The following is a 15,000-nucleotide window of genomic DNA, read 5'->3' on the forward strand; positions in this document are numbered from 1 at the left end:
TTTCCTTTTCCTCCTTTTCTCCTTCTTCCTCCTCTCCAATTCTGCTCTCTTTTCCTTTTCCTTCTGTTTTTTTTCTCCCCCCTCTTCTCCTATCTGCTTGCCGTTTCCTGCCGACCTTTTGCTCGTTCTGGTTCTTCCCTTGGACTTCTTCTATTTTGACGCCCGGGTGCTTGAGGAGGCATACTCTTGCACCCGTAGAACTGTAGTACCCGACGTCGAGAGCGAGGGGAACCTTTTATTGTCAATCCCCCTTCGTCACTGAACCCGATCTCGACGGACTGTCGGTTTCTTAAGGTGGCGTTTGTGGGGCGTATACTCACGACGCACCCCTAGGAGGCCCCGACAAGATCGGCGATAGCTTCTTGTTGGGTGTCCTGCCTCTAATTGTGGCTCCATGGTGGGTGTGGGGGCACATTCGTGAATGAATTCTTCTTTTCGTCAAGATGATAACCCCTGTTTCGGCTTCTTCTGGCTTACCTTCTCAGGCTCGTGGGGTGGGCGACCAAGCCCCCGAGTCGGTCCGTATTGGAAGACCGGGCTCTGTAGCCTCCGCTGCATTGGGCCCCGACCTTGCTCCTCCTTTGGCCTCTCTGACTCCTTCCCCTGGCTCCCCTCCCTCCTCTGTGGTTGGGTCGAGCCCCAAGCCCCCAGTGGTGACTACCTCGTCCCCTGGCGGGTCCTTCTCTAGTTGTAACTACTGCGCCTTTTAACCCCTCTCTCTCTGGGGGTTCTCACCGCCGTCCTCGTCACGGCCGCCCTCGCTCGTTCCTTCCAGTTCTGACCTATCAAGCCTTGTTTGGTCCCGCTTCGTGGGCCAAATATTTTGATCTCCTCCCTCTTGATTCTGCGCCTCCTGACGATTTCTCCCTCCATCGACATCTCATTGATTCCGTGGATGCCTCCATTACTTTCAACCCCACTCGTCTCGGTACACGTGTCGTTGCTGCTCCTTCTCAGGATGCTGCTTCCCGCTTGGCTGCCTTATCCTGCCTTGGCGAGACCCCCGTTCGGTCTCGAAGAACGCTCAGTTGAATGCCAGTGTTGGCACTATTTTGCTCCCGCCCCATGTTGCGACGGTGTTCGGGACCTGCGCGACTGCCGACGATATTCGACATATCCTCGCTGCCCAGGGCCATTCTATTCTCCAGGTGGACACGTTTACTCGTCCCCCTCGTGGTAGTCGCCGTCAACCCCTCCGGTTGTGAAGATTACCTTTGATGGTAGGACCCTTCCACCCTCTGTCATTCTTGCTGGTGCAGGTGCTCTGTCCAGGAGTACATTCCTTCTCCTCGGCTCTGCAACAAGTGCTGGAGGTTTGGGCATGGTGCCCTCCGCTGCTCCGGGACTGTCTCCTCTGTCCTTTGTGTGGTGGCGAAGGTCACTCTAAGTCGGAGTGCACTTCTCCCCAGGCTCGTTGCCTCAACTGCGGTGAGGCCCATCCTACCTTCTCCCGTGCGTGTGTCCATTACAAGCTTGAGGCAGCCGTCCTCAACTGAAGCACCGGGAGCGTTTATCTTTTCCTGAGGCGAGGCGCCAGGTTCGCCGGCTCCCGCCTTATGCTAATATCTCTTATGCTCGCGTGTTGCGCTCTTCCTCTCCTCGTCCTTCCCGCCTTCCTCAGACTCTCAACCGTTTCCGGGCCTTGGACCCTGATGCGCCCACTGCCCCCTCCTCTGTTCCTTTGGGTTTTCTCTCCCGAAGGATCCTCCTCCTGGTCCTCTGTCTGGGGTTCCCCTTCCTTCTACCCGGTCTGTCGTGTCTTCTGTGTCTTCTTCCTCGTCCCCCTCCGATCCTCCTTCCCATCCTCTTCCTCCATCTCTCGGCTCTCCCCACCGCCTGTCGGTGCGGGCGGATGTCCATCGCTCTCCTAACGGCCGTCGTGTGTGCTCTCGTTCGGCTTCTCCTGTTGAGACACTGGAATCCGTTGCCCGGTACGTAGTTGCTGGGACACCGGTCTCTAAGTCAGAAGCGTAAGCCTGGCTCCTCTCCTTCCTCTTCCCCGGCGGTAAGAAGGCTTCGCTTTCTTCCTCAGCTCCTTCTTCTGGCTCTGTTGCTCCTTCCCCCCCGTTTCAGTGCTTGCGCCCCCTGTTCCTGCTATGGAGGTTTCTTTGGCCCTGCTTCCCTTTCGGTTGCTGCTCTTGCTGGGGTGCGCTCCCCTCTTTCTACTCCCCCTCTTCCTGCTGCTGTCCTTGACTGCTCCTCTCCGTTGTCTCCTCCTCTTCCTCCTCCTCCTCCTCCTCCGGACCCTGCCCGCCCACCTCTGATCTGTTCTCCCGTTTCCTTCCCTCCGTCTTTGCTCAGTTTACCCATGCCCCCTGACTTTGCTGACCCTGATCCCGACCCTGATATTCTTTAACGTGCTCTGTTGCTCTTTTGCCTTTGTTTCTTCCTTGTTCTCTGTTTTTGTCCTTTCTCTTCTCGTCGTTGTCCATTCTTCAATGGAACGTTCGGGGTTATTACGCCAATTTCCTCGAACTCCAACTTCTGATTTCGCGGTTTTCGCCCCTTTGTGTCTGTCTCCAGGAGCCAATGCTTGGTGCTCGTCCTGGTCGTTTTCGTGGCTATTCCTTTCTCTCCTCCCCCCCAGCCATTGCTGGGGCTTCTAATTCTTCTGCTCTCTTGATTCGGGCTGATGTTCCCTTTGTTCCTTTACTTTTTCCTTCGCCTCTCCATTGTTCTGCTGCTCGTATCTTTGTGGGGAAATGGTACACAGTTTGTTCCATTTATCTCCCCCCGAGTGTCCCGCTCTCTCTTCCTGATTTGAAACACCACCTAGACTCCTTGCCGAGCCTGTGCTCCTGCTGGGTGACTTCAATTGTCGTCATTCTCTTTGGGGTGACGTTCTGACGAATACCCGGGGTCGCCTCCTTGAGCCGTTTCTCCTCTCTTCTTCCCTGTCTCTTCTGAATTCTGGTGAGCCCACTCATTTGGACTCTCGGACTCGCACCCTTTCTTGTCTTGATCTTTCTCTCTGCTCTTCTTCTCTTTACTTAGATTTCACGTGGCAGGTTCTTGATGACCTCCATGGAAGTGATCATTTCCCATCCTTGTTTCCTTTTTCTCTTTTCGCCCTTCCCTCTCTTTCCCTAGGTGGCAGTTTGCTAAGGCAGACTGGACCCTATTTACCCTCAGTGCTGCTCTCTTGACCTCTCCCTTCTGCCTCTCTCTCGCGCTCTCCTCCTTTTTCATGACACTGTCTTCAACGCTGCCCTCCGCTCTATTCCTCGCTCTTCCTCTCGGGGTCCACGGAAGTGCGTTCCCTGGTGGAATGCGGACTGTGCTCGGGCTGTCCGCTGTAAGCGTGCAGCCTGGAAGAGGCACCGCCGTAGGCAGACGACCGATTCTTTTCTTTTCTTTCGGAAAGCGAGTGCGGTGGCCCGTAGGGCCATCCGTACGGCTAAACGTGAATGTTGGGCATCTTATGTCTCAACAATTACGTCCGAACCCCTCTGGCCCAGATCTGGAAGCGTATCCGCAAGATAGCGGGTAAGTTCGTTCCCGATGTTTCACCGGTCCTTCACCTCCATGATACTCTTGTGGCGGACCCGTTGCAGGTCGCTTCCGAACTGGGTTCCCACTTTTCTTCTGTTAGCTCTGGTCTTCATCTTCCCCAATCTTTCCTTCTTCGTAAACCTGTCCTTGAGTCTCGTCCTTTAGATTTCTGCACTCATCTTCAGCTTCCTATAATGATCCTTCTCTCTCTGAACTTCGTTCAGCCCTGGCCCTCTGCGGTTCTATGGCGGCGGGCTCCGATGTATTCATTATGAGATGCTTCGCCATCTCCCTCCGAGCACGTCTCAGTATTTACTGAGTCTGTATAATCGGATCTGGGAGTCGTCGTCAGTCCCTGAGACTGGCTCGATGCCGTTGTCCTCCCTGTTCGCAAACCGGGGTCTCTGGGTACTTCCCCTAAGGACTTTCGCCCTATTGCTCTCACAAGTTGTGTCTGCAAACTCTTTGAACGTATGGTTAACGTTCGTCTGATGTGGTTCCTGGAACACCATCACCTCCTCTCCCCTTCTCAATTTGGTTTCCGCAAGTGCCGCAGCACGACAGATGTCCTGGTGAACTTGGAGGTCTATATTCGTACTGCTTTTGCTGCGAAGACCTCCGTTGTTGCCGTCCTTTTTGACCTAGAAAAGGCTTACGACACCACTTGGCGTTATCATATCCTATCTCAACTTCATTCTTTTGGCCTTCGTGGTCATCTCCCTCTCTTTCTCCGCAGCTTCCCTCTTGTCGTTCCTTTCGGGTGCGCCTTGGTACCGCTCTCTCTCCCTCTTTTCAGCAATACGAAGGTGTGCCCCAGGTAGTGTTCTGAGCACTACTCTTTTTCTGGTTGCCCTCAATGGTCTTCTTTCCTCTCTTCCTTCTGGTGTCTTCTCCGCTCTCTATGTCGATGATTTACCCTTTGTTGTCAGGGTGATGATTCGCCTCTCCTTCAACGCCGGCTTCAACTTGCAATTGATGCCGTGTCGTCTTGGGCCACGGTCATGGCTTCAAGTTCTCTACTTCTAAGACTTGTGCCATGACTTTTACGGGAAACGGGTTGTTCTTCGTCCCTCTGTCACTTTATGGTCATCCCCTTGAATACAAAATTCCGCGAAGCTTTTGGGGTTATTCCTTGACACTCGTTTGTCTTGGTCTCCCATATCTCTTACCTCCTGTTGAGTGCTCTAAGCCCTTACCCTCCTTCGGGTCTTGTCCCATACTTCTTGGGGGGCAGATAGGCGCACTCTCCTTGCTTTACATTCCTCTCTCGTCCTGTCTAAGCTCGATTATGGTTGCCCTGCTTACTCGTCTGCTTCTCCTTCTACTCTTCGCCGTCTTGATGCTTTGCACCATACTGGGTTGTGCCTCAGTTCTGGTGCCTTTCGTTCGACTCCCATCCTTAGCTTGTATGTTGACACTGGCTTCTGTCTCTCCAGGGCCGCCGTGATCGCTACTGTCTTCGCTATCTTGCGCGGTCCTTGCAACATCCTTCCTCTCGCCTCTGTCGTGCTTTAACTTTTACCCCTCCTGCGGTTCCTGTTCCTCTTCACCACCTCCCTCTTTCTGTCCGGTTATCTCGCTAGAGGATTCTCTTTCCGTTCGTATTTCTGATGTTTCTCCTCGTGTTGTTCCTTCTTTGCCCCCGTGGAGGGTCCCTCTTCCGCGGTTTTGTACATCCTTGACCCGTATCACTAAAGCTTTTACCCCTCCTACGGTTCTAAAACGCCTTTTCCTCGAGCACTTTTCTTCTCACTCCCGCTCCGTTTCTGTCTTCACCGATGGGTCTAAGTCAGCGGACGGTGTTGGCTACTCTGTTGTTTTTCCTGATCGCACTTATATGTGTCGCTTGCCTCCGGAGACTAGCATCTTTACAGCGGAACTTTATGCTATTCTCTATGCTCTTCGTCTCCTGCTTTCTCGTTGTCAGTCTTCCTTTGTGGTTGTTGTTGACTCTCGTAGTGCCCTCATGGCTCTCGGGTCCTTTAATCCGGTTCATCCAGTAGTTGTCGAGATCCAGCATTGGCTGTTTCTCGTTCACAGTAAATTTAAGTCGGTTGAGTTTTGTTGGGTTCCCAGCCATATTGGTGTGTCTTTAAATGAGCGTGCGGATGCTGCCGCCAAGGAAGCTGTCCGCTCTTGTCCCATCTCTCGTAAAGGCATTCCGTATTCCGACTTTTACCCGGTTATCCATTCCTCAGTCCTTACCCGTTGGCAGGCTTCTTGGTTGTCTGTTACTGGTAACAAGCTACGTACTCTTAAATGTTGTGTTTCCTCGTGGCCGTCCTCCTTCCACCGTAACCGGCGTTGGGAAACGGCTCTGGCGAGGTTGCGTATTGGCCATACTCGCTTAACCCATGGTCACTTGATGGAGCGCCGCCCTGCTCCTTATTGTCCTAGTTGCATTGACCCTCTTACGGTCGTGCATGTCCTTCTTGAATGTCCTGACTTCCAGGACGAGCGTGTCTTGCTTTCCGACCGCCCCTCGCGGTCACCTGTCCCTCGATAGAATTCTTGGTGACTCGGATACTTTTGATATCGTTCGCCTTATGCGTTTTTGTTCTCGTATTGGCATCCTTGGTGATATTTAGCGCCCTCTGATTATTTTGCGTATTTGATGGTGCTACATAGCCTTCCCGGTTTGGTGCCTTCTTTTGATAATTACTTACTTACTTCCTTCAGTCCTGCAGGTCACAGGATTAGCTCGCACTGCGAGATATCTCAAACGAAACCGCATGAGGCTAGCAGATCACAATAAATTCTGACTACCTCACAGACGTTGGTATCCTACTAGGCGCTGACTATTATTATAAATTTATAACAGGATGCACCAGACAACACAGAATGAATTTGTTGTCATCAGCTGGAGGCAAATTGCTTACTGGACCAGTGCTTTTCCAACAAATAACAGCGTCAACCAACAAACTAACAATTCAATAGTGGCGTGACTAGGCTTGGAACAGTCACCCCTACATTTCAGAGAAATATCTGAAGATAATGAGTCTGATCCACCTGTACATCGTCTGTGGGTTTAGACACTTTAGGTATTGTCCCTGATAAACCAAGCCCTGATGATACGTGGACTTACCAGCAATATCTGGACACAGTTGTCTATAAAGACAAACAATACTGGGTGAGACTGCCATCGAAGTTGAATCATCCACAACTTCCAGTTAATTATTTCATGGCAGCCTCTCAATTACAGTCTCAATACGGCTGAAGAAATAGCCAGATAAATTGAACATGCAAGTTACTCCTGCCTGTTTCTCCAGCTTATGCATCAACCTTTTATGGGGTACTGTGTCGAAGGCTTTACGACAGTCCAAAAAAAAAATGCAGTCCGCCCATCCTTCTCTTTCTTGCTTAAGCTTTGTCACCTGATCGTAGAATTCTATCAAGCCTGTAAGGCAAGATTTACCCTCCCTGAACCCATGTTGATGGGTGGTCATGAAGTCTCTTCTCTCCAGATGTGTTACTAGATTTTCTCACAATCTTCTCCATCACCTTGCATGGTATACAAGTTAAGGACACTGGCCTGTAGTTCAGTGCCTCTTGTCTGTCACCCTTTTTGTATATTGGTACTACATTAGCAGTGTGTGTGTGTGTGTGTCTGTGTGTGTGAAAAATTAGTAGTAACAGTTGATTGACAGTTGAGAAGCGGGATGAAAGAGCAGAGCTCAACTCCTGCAAGCACAACTAGGGGAACACAACTAGGTGAATACACTACCTTTATGATAACCTTGTATGTACTACCACCTAGTGTATTATATCTTTCCTCTATGATTAACTTACAGGTATTACTACATGGTGTATTATACACTACACCTGTATGAGAACAGATGGAGGAATGCAGGAGTAAATTATCACGAAGAACTACCGCATGTGTCAGTGGGTCAACAGTTGCCGCAGGTGTTTGTGGGTAAACAGCTCCGGCAGGTGTTTCAGAGTCAACAGCTCCGGCAGGTGTATGTGGATCAACAGCTCCGGCAGATTTTTTTGGTTACCAGCTCGAGCAGCTGTTTTTAGGTCAACGGCAGCGGCGGGTGTCTGTGGGTCAACAGCCGCGGCGGGTGTCTGTGGGTCAACAGCCGCGGCGGGTGTCTGTGGGTCAACAGCCGCGGCAGGTGTCTGTGGGTCAACAGACAACACAGAAGTTCATCCACAGCGAAACTTTTCATCTTACTGAAGAACAACTAAGAATCATCAACCATAAAATAAAAGCCAATCATGTAAGTAACAGTCATACGTTTCTACTTGCATCCAATCATGTAAGTAACGTCACAATGTGTGTACTTAGAGTGCAAAGAACAGCTTTGCGAGCCAGAGTCTACCATATTTAATAAATCATTAGAGTCGGGCAGAGTGTCAAAGTCGTGGCAGTTTGCTAATGTGGTACCAATTTTTAAGAAAGGAGATAGATCACTTGCTTCCTATATTTCCTTCCTCCTCCTCGCTTCCTTCCTTCCGATCATCCTACGCTGGACACGTTCAAGTGAATTTATATCCATTCTATATTACGGCGACCAAAACTGAACTGCATAATCTAAATGGGGCCTAACCAGATCAAGATACAGCTGAAGAACAACACCAGGTGTCTTGTTACTAACGCTTCAACTAATAAATCCCATTGTCCTATTTGCCTTATTACGAACATTCATGCATTGATCTTTTGGTTTTAAATTCTTACCAATCATAACTCCCAGATCCCTTTCGCAATCCGACTATGCAATCTCAACACCATCTAACTCGTATCTTGTAACTCTATCATCATTACCGAGCCTCAAAACCTTAAATTTGTCAGCATTAAACTGTATCTGCCAATCTTTAGACCATTTCAAACCCCTATAAAGATCGTATTGAAGTTATAGCGAGCCTTTTACCGTGATTATTTCCCTCCCGATTTTTGTATCGGCAAATTTGCAAGTGTTGCTGCTCAAACCTGAATCTATATCATTTATATATATTATGAATAACAGAGGTCCCAGGAAAGAGCCTTGAGGCACTTTATTTACAACATTATCCCAGTCTGACTTAACCCCCATTTATACTGTTTCCTTTGGTATAGCCATGGCCTAATCCAAGTTAATATAGCACCCCCAATACCATGAGCCTCTATCTTTTTAATCAGTCTTCCATATGGCACTGTATCAAAAAGCTTTGCTAAAGTCAAGGTACAAAACATCACAAACCTTACCACTGTCAAGTATCTCAACTATGTTGGAATAAAATGATAGCAAATTTGTTAAACATGAACGGCAATTTGTAAAATCATGTTGTGAATCATTTATTAATTTTTCAAGATGAAGACGAATGGTATTTGCAATTATCGATTCAAGTAAATCGATAATTGCAGGTTGGATTGTTTGAGTTTCACTATTTGTTGAATAACATCCTCCCTGGTAACTGCGAAACTAGTCAACCTGTCCTCGTCCCCACCCACGTAAATTTGTTCAGCTGAAGGCATAATGATAAGTTCCTCTTTAGAAAGTAGAGATGAAATATTTATCAAAAATACTACTCTCTCTTTGCTATCCATTATTTGACCTGTCTAGGTTTTTAATAGACCTATCCTTTCTCTAATCATAATTCGATATAACTGAAAAAACTTTAGGATTTGCCTTTGCTTGCTCTGGTATGTGAACTGCATAGTTTCTTCCCCTTCCCTGTCCAGCTCGTTGTTGCCGTGAGGGGATCTGATGGGCGGCTGCCAGTGTGTAATGTTCCTAGGGACGGTCCTCTGTCCATTTGTAGCCTTGTGCTTCTGCTGTTGTCCTCTCTAATTATGCTTTGGCAACTTTTCCTTTTCCTTGTTTCGTTTTTTTACCCCCTCTTCTCCTTTCTAATTGTTATTTCCTACCGACCTTTTGCCTGTTTTGATTATTCTTTTGGACTTTTTCTATTTTGATGCCCGGGTGTTTGAGGAGGTATACTCTTGCACCCGTAGAACTGTAGTACCCGACGTCGAGAGCGAGGGGACTCTCTTTGTCAATCCTCCTCTCCTCACTGAACCCGTTCTCGACGGACTGACGGTTCTTAAGGTGGCGTTTGTGGAGCGTATACTCACGACGCACCCCTAGGGGCCCCGGCATGATCGGCGATAGCTTCTTGTTGGGTGTCCTGCCTCTAATTGTGGCTCCATGGTGGGTATGGGACACATTCGTGAATGAAAGTCTGACCTCTCGTTGTATGTCTAATTCTGTTCCACTTATACCTTCTCAGGCTCATGGGTTGGGCGACCAAGCCCTCGAGTCGGACAGTGTTGGAAGCCTGGGCTCCGTAGCTCTCTCTACATTGGGTCCCGAACGTTAGTCTTTTCCTGAGGCGAGGCGCCAAGTTCTCCATGTCTCCCGCCTTACGCTAACGTCTCTTATGCTAGCGTGTTGCGCTCATCCTTCTCCCCTTCCTCAGTCTCTCAATCGTTTCCATCTCTTACGCCCAGACACGCCCACCGCCGCATCTTCTGTTCCTTTGAGTTCTGTCCCGCAGGGACCCCTCATGGTTCTCTGTCTGGGATTCCCCTTCTTTCTGCCCAGTCTGTCATGTCTCCTGTGTCTTTTTCGTCTCCCCCCAATCCTCCTTCCCGTTCTTCTCCTTCGTCTATTAACTAACCGCGCCGCCTGTCAGTGCGAGCTATGTCCATCACTCTTCCCAACTGCCATCGTGTTTGTTCTCGTTCTGCTTCTCCTGTTGAGATGCTTGCGTCTGTTGCCCAGTACATTGTTGCTGGGACGCCTGTCTCTCTTAGTCAGAAGCGAAAGCCTGGCTGCTCATCTTCCTCCCCTCCGGCGGATAAGAAGGCTTCGCTTTCTTCCTCGCCCCCCCCCCTCCCCTTCCTCTGACACTCGCTCCATCCCCCTCCTGTTTCGGTGGTCACGCCCGCTGTTCCTGCTATGGAAGTTTCTTTGGCCTCCTCGGTTGCTGCCCTTGCTGGGGTGCGCCTCTTTCTGTTCCTCCTCCTCCTGTCCTTGAATGCTCCACTCAGTTGTCTCCTCCTCCTACGGACCCTGCTCGTCCGCCTGTGGTCTGCTCCCCCGTTCCCTTCCCTCCATCTTTGCTCAGTTTACCCATGCCCCTTAACCTTGACTTTGCTGACCCTGACCTTCTTTGACCTGCTTTGTTCCTTTTTCCCCTTTGTTTCTTACTTGTTCTCTGTTGCTATCTTTTCTCCTTTTGTGATGTCTCTTCTTCAGTGGAACATTCGTGGATATTACACCAATTTCCTTGAACTCCAACTTCTGATTTCCCGGTTTTGGCCCCCTTTGTGTCTTATCTCCAGGAGCCGATGCTTGGTGCTCGTCCTGGTTGCTTCCATGGCAATTCCTTTTTTTCCCCAACCCGCTCTCGCACAAGACAGCACATATATGACTTAATGTTTAGTCAATATGTTGAATATGAATTAGTACATATGTGGTATACTCCCAGTTACATTTTTTCCAAGGCACAAACTCTGCCTCACGTACCAATTTACGTCTCACAGTAGTCGTCCATCGCCGTAGATAGAATAGTCGTGATTGGTTCACTTACAATGAAAATTGTAGTTTTCAGGTCCCTTTCAGTTTTCAGGATTAGTGCTTCACTAATCAACTTCATATACACTAGTTTGTGCTTTAAAAATCTTTAAAGAATGTATTGTAGGAACGTCAACAGAAAATCTTACGTTGGAATGTCTATGGGGTAAACTACTGCAAACAGGATGGTATAGTGTCTACTACCTACTGTAGGATGGGTATAGGGTTCATTACCACCTGTTAAGTGGGTATAGGGTCTACTACCACCTGCTAGGTGGGTAAGGGGTCCATACCACTTGTAGGATGGGTCTGGGCCCAATAACTACCCATAGGATAGGCATGTCCTATGGGTAGGACATATATGTCCTATGACTATATACTAGTCACCACTGCTCCATTGTGCTCTTTGCGTTGCCTGTGCAATTTTGATCATTAGTGCAAATAATTACCTACAGTGTACCTGAAAGTACTCTTAAGCAACCTACATCATTTTTGTGTATAGTTTTATATATAGATTTTTGTCATAGCTAGTTCTTTTATCAATGTCTTTTTGGCTTTTCTGTAAAACAGCCCTCTTATGCAAACTATTATAGATCCAGACCTCAACCTCTTATCTAGTATCTATGACAATCAGCACTTTAATCAAAATTGCAGATATTACACAGCACATGATGTAAACAATGTTTTAGCGTGTAATCACAATGTTTCTGTAATTAACTTGAATGTAAGATCTCTTAGCAAGCACTTTGATGTCAATGCCCTGATTCAAACAATTGAACACAAATTCACTTTTATTGTGTTTACTGAAACGTGGTTGAAAGAGGACACTTCTCAACTCTACAACATACCAAACTACTCAGCCATTCAAACTGTCGCCCTATACAAAGAGGTGGTGGTACTACTCTTTACTACCACCATGCACTGACTTTCCTTAAAATTAATTAAATCTAGAGACCCCTATGGAGAGTATATATTTGCCTCTTTCAGAGTCAAGGGTAATGATGCTGTCTACTGTGGGAGCAGTCTACAGGGTTCCTAACACTGATGTGACTGAATTTAACTCAAACCTTAGAAATCTTATACTAGAGAACCGACTGAACAAAAACCACTTAATTATTTCTGGGGACTTTAACGTTGACCTCTGCGAACCTGATAACTCTCCTGCTAGTTTCCTCTACTGTATGAATTCCCGCTTCCTCATACCCGTAATCACTAGACCTACTAGAATCACTGACAGTACTGCCACGGCTCTTGATCACATCTGGACCAACATAACCTCGCCACTTACTTCAGGGATAATCATCGATAGCACTACAGACCATTACCCCACATTTCTCCTAACAACATTAACAAACCACCTCTAGAGGCAAGGGAGATAAGCTTTAGGCTGCACACTGAAACTGCTATAGGCAATTTTATAGCTGCTGCTGCTAATATCAACTGGGAATCCGAATTAGGGAACATAGGGGACATCAACCTAGCAGTGCAATCTTTTCTTCAAAAAACTCTCGGCCTTTATAACACCCACTGTCCTATGCTAACGTAACTAGTCACAACTAAAAGGTTAAACAATCCTTGGCTTACAAAGGGGATACTTAAATCCATTAATAAAAACATGACCTTGAGAAGAAGTATAGGTTAGGAATCGTCTCAAAAGAATTCTCAAAGAATTACTCATCTTTGCTATCTAAAATAATTAGGAGAGCCAAAATTAAATGCTACGAAGAAAAATTTACCCACACAAAGGGCAATATTAAGAAAACATGGAGCACAATTTCTCAAATATTGAGATCAAAGAAGATTATATATAAAAAAAAAAATACTCCTGTCAAATAATGATGGTCTGCTTTCAGCCTCTGACACTGCTCTTGAGTTCAATAGGTTTCTTCTCTTCCATTGGGTCATCCCTTGAAAATGATATTCCATCTTCCAGTACTAATACTAAGTTCTAAGTACTAAGTTCCAGTACTTCTAGTACTCCAGTATGTTTCTGTGAATAATTCAATTTCTCCCACCTTATCCATCATTATTGGTGTTCCCCAGGGCAGCATACTTGGCCCTCTCCTCTCATCTACATTAATGACCTTCCAAATGCCTCCCAACATCTCAAACCAATTCTATTTGCTGATGACACGACCTTCATTTACTCAAGTCCTGACCCCCTTGCTCTAAATGTCACAGTGAATACTGAGCTAAATAAAGTCCATCACTGGCTAACTGCCAACAAACTCACCCTCAATATTGACAAAACTTTCTATATTTTGTTTGGCAATAAATCCTCAAATCAAATAAATCTCAGGATTAACAACACCCAAATTTGTAACAAAGTAGATGGCAAATTCCTTGGCGTTCTCATTGACCGCAAGCTGAATTTCCAGGGACACTTTCTAAATATATCAAAGTTTCAAAAACTGTTGGCATTCTTTCTAAGATCAGATATTATGTACCTCGCCCTGCCCTGGTGAGACACTATTATTCTCTCATCTATCCTTATCTCAACTATGGTATTTGTGCTTGGGGTTCTACTACCCAAAATCATTTACGTCCTCTAATTACTCAACACAAAGCTGCTATTAGGACAATATCTCACTCTGGCCCCAGACATCACTCGGTACCCTTACTCAAATCTCTGAATGTGTTAGATATTATGTCCCTGCACATCCTCTCATGTGTATTTCATATATATAAAACGCTGAACTGTAATGTCAATCCTGACCTTAAAAGCTTCCTAGAAGGTTGTAACAGATCCCATGAGCACCACACCAGAAACAAATACCTATTTGATATTCCAAGAGTACGACTTAGTCAAACTAGATATGCTTTACAAATTAAGGGACCTCGAATGTGGAATGACCTTCCCAATTATATTAAAGACTGTAACTCTCCCAACCAGTTTAAGATAAAAACCAAGTACTACCTAATTAACTTAATGTAACCTTCCTCACCCCCAAAATGGCAACCCATGTCTTCTATTTTAAACAATTCTGTTTTGTTGACCAAATTGTATTTTGTTTTTTTTCAGCCATGTTCCCCCCCCCCTTTTTTCCATTTTTTTTCTTATTTTTTCTCAACACAATTTATACTTTAATCTCAATTAGTATTAAGTTTTAGCCTTAGTAATTTTCCTGCCCAAAACGCTTTGCGTAATAGTGGCTTTAGGCATTGTATGTACTTGCTCTATCTATAAATCCATCAACTTTTGTATCTTACCTTGTATGTATATACTTTACCTGAATAAAAATTTGTAATTTGTTTGCAGTAGTTAACCCCATAGACATTCCAACGTAGCATCGTTTTCTTTTGACGTTCCTACAATACAGTCTTTAAAGATTTTTAAAGCATAAACTAGTGTATATAATGTTAATTGGTGAAGAACTATTATTCTATATAATAATTTATAGTGCTTATTATAATTTACTAGGAACAACTAATATTTCTTAAAACAAAACTACGAGCCTTCAATAGGATGTAGCTGATCTGTAATATTCTAAGAGCATGGACAATAGCAGGTAAATCTCACAACACATGTGGGACCTGAAAACTACAATTTTCATTATAAGTGAACCAATCACGACTATTCTGCTATCTACGGCGATGGACGGGTACTGTGAGACGTAAATTGGTACGTGAGGAAGAGTTTGGGCCTTGGAAAAAATGTAACTGGGAATATATCACACATGTACTAATTCATATTCAACATATTGACTTTAAGCATTGTCATATATGATGTCCAAAACTCTTCTGCTATCTTGAGTTCGCTCTGATGTTCCTTTTGTCCCCTTACTATTTCCATCATCTCCAATTGTTCTGCTTGTCCGTATCTTCGTGCGTAAATGGTACAGTTTGTTCCATTTATCTTCCCCCACAAATGTTCTGCTTTCTCTTCCTGATATGAAACACCAACTGGACTCCTTACCCATAGCCTTGTGCTCCTGCTGGGCGATTTCAATTGTCGACATACCCTTGGGGTGGTTGTTCTGATGATCACCCAAGGTCGCTTTCT

The 15,000-nt window shown here is 46.3% G+C and overlaps 1 protein-coding gene across 1 annotated transcript in view; it reads left to right on the top strand.

The window, feature by feature from the left end:
• The first annotated feature begins 7,414 nt into the window (after positions 1-7,414).
• Positions 7,415-15,000, top strand: part of LOC138373316 (F-box DNA helicase 1-like) — a 133,499-nt gene continuing 125,913 nt past the window's right edge. The window contains exon 1 of the mRNA XM_069339505.1: positions 7,415-7,718. The gene's annotated coding sequence lies outside the window, so the exon portion shown is untranslated. The remainder of the gene's footprint in view (positions 7,719-15,000) is intronic.

Source organism: Procambarus clarkii, chromosome 41 (assembly GCF_040958095.1).
Source record: "Procambarus clarkii isolate CNS0578487 chromosome 41, FALCON_Pclarkii_2.0, whole genome shotgun sequence".
NCBI classification, from domain to species: domain Eukaryota; kingdom Metazoa; phylum Arthropoda; class Malacostraca; order Decapoda; family Cambaridae; genus Procambarus; species Procambarus clarkii.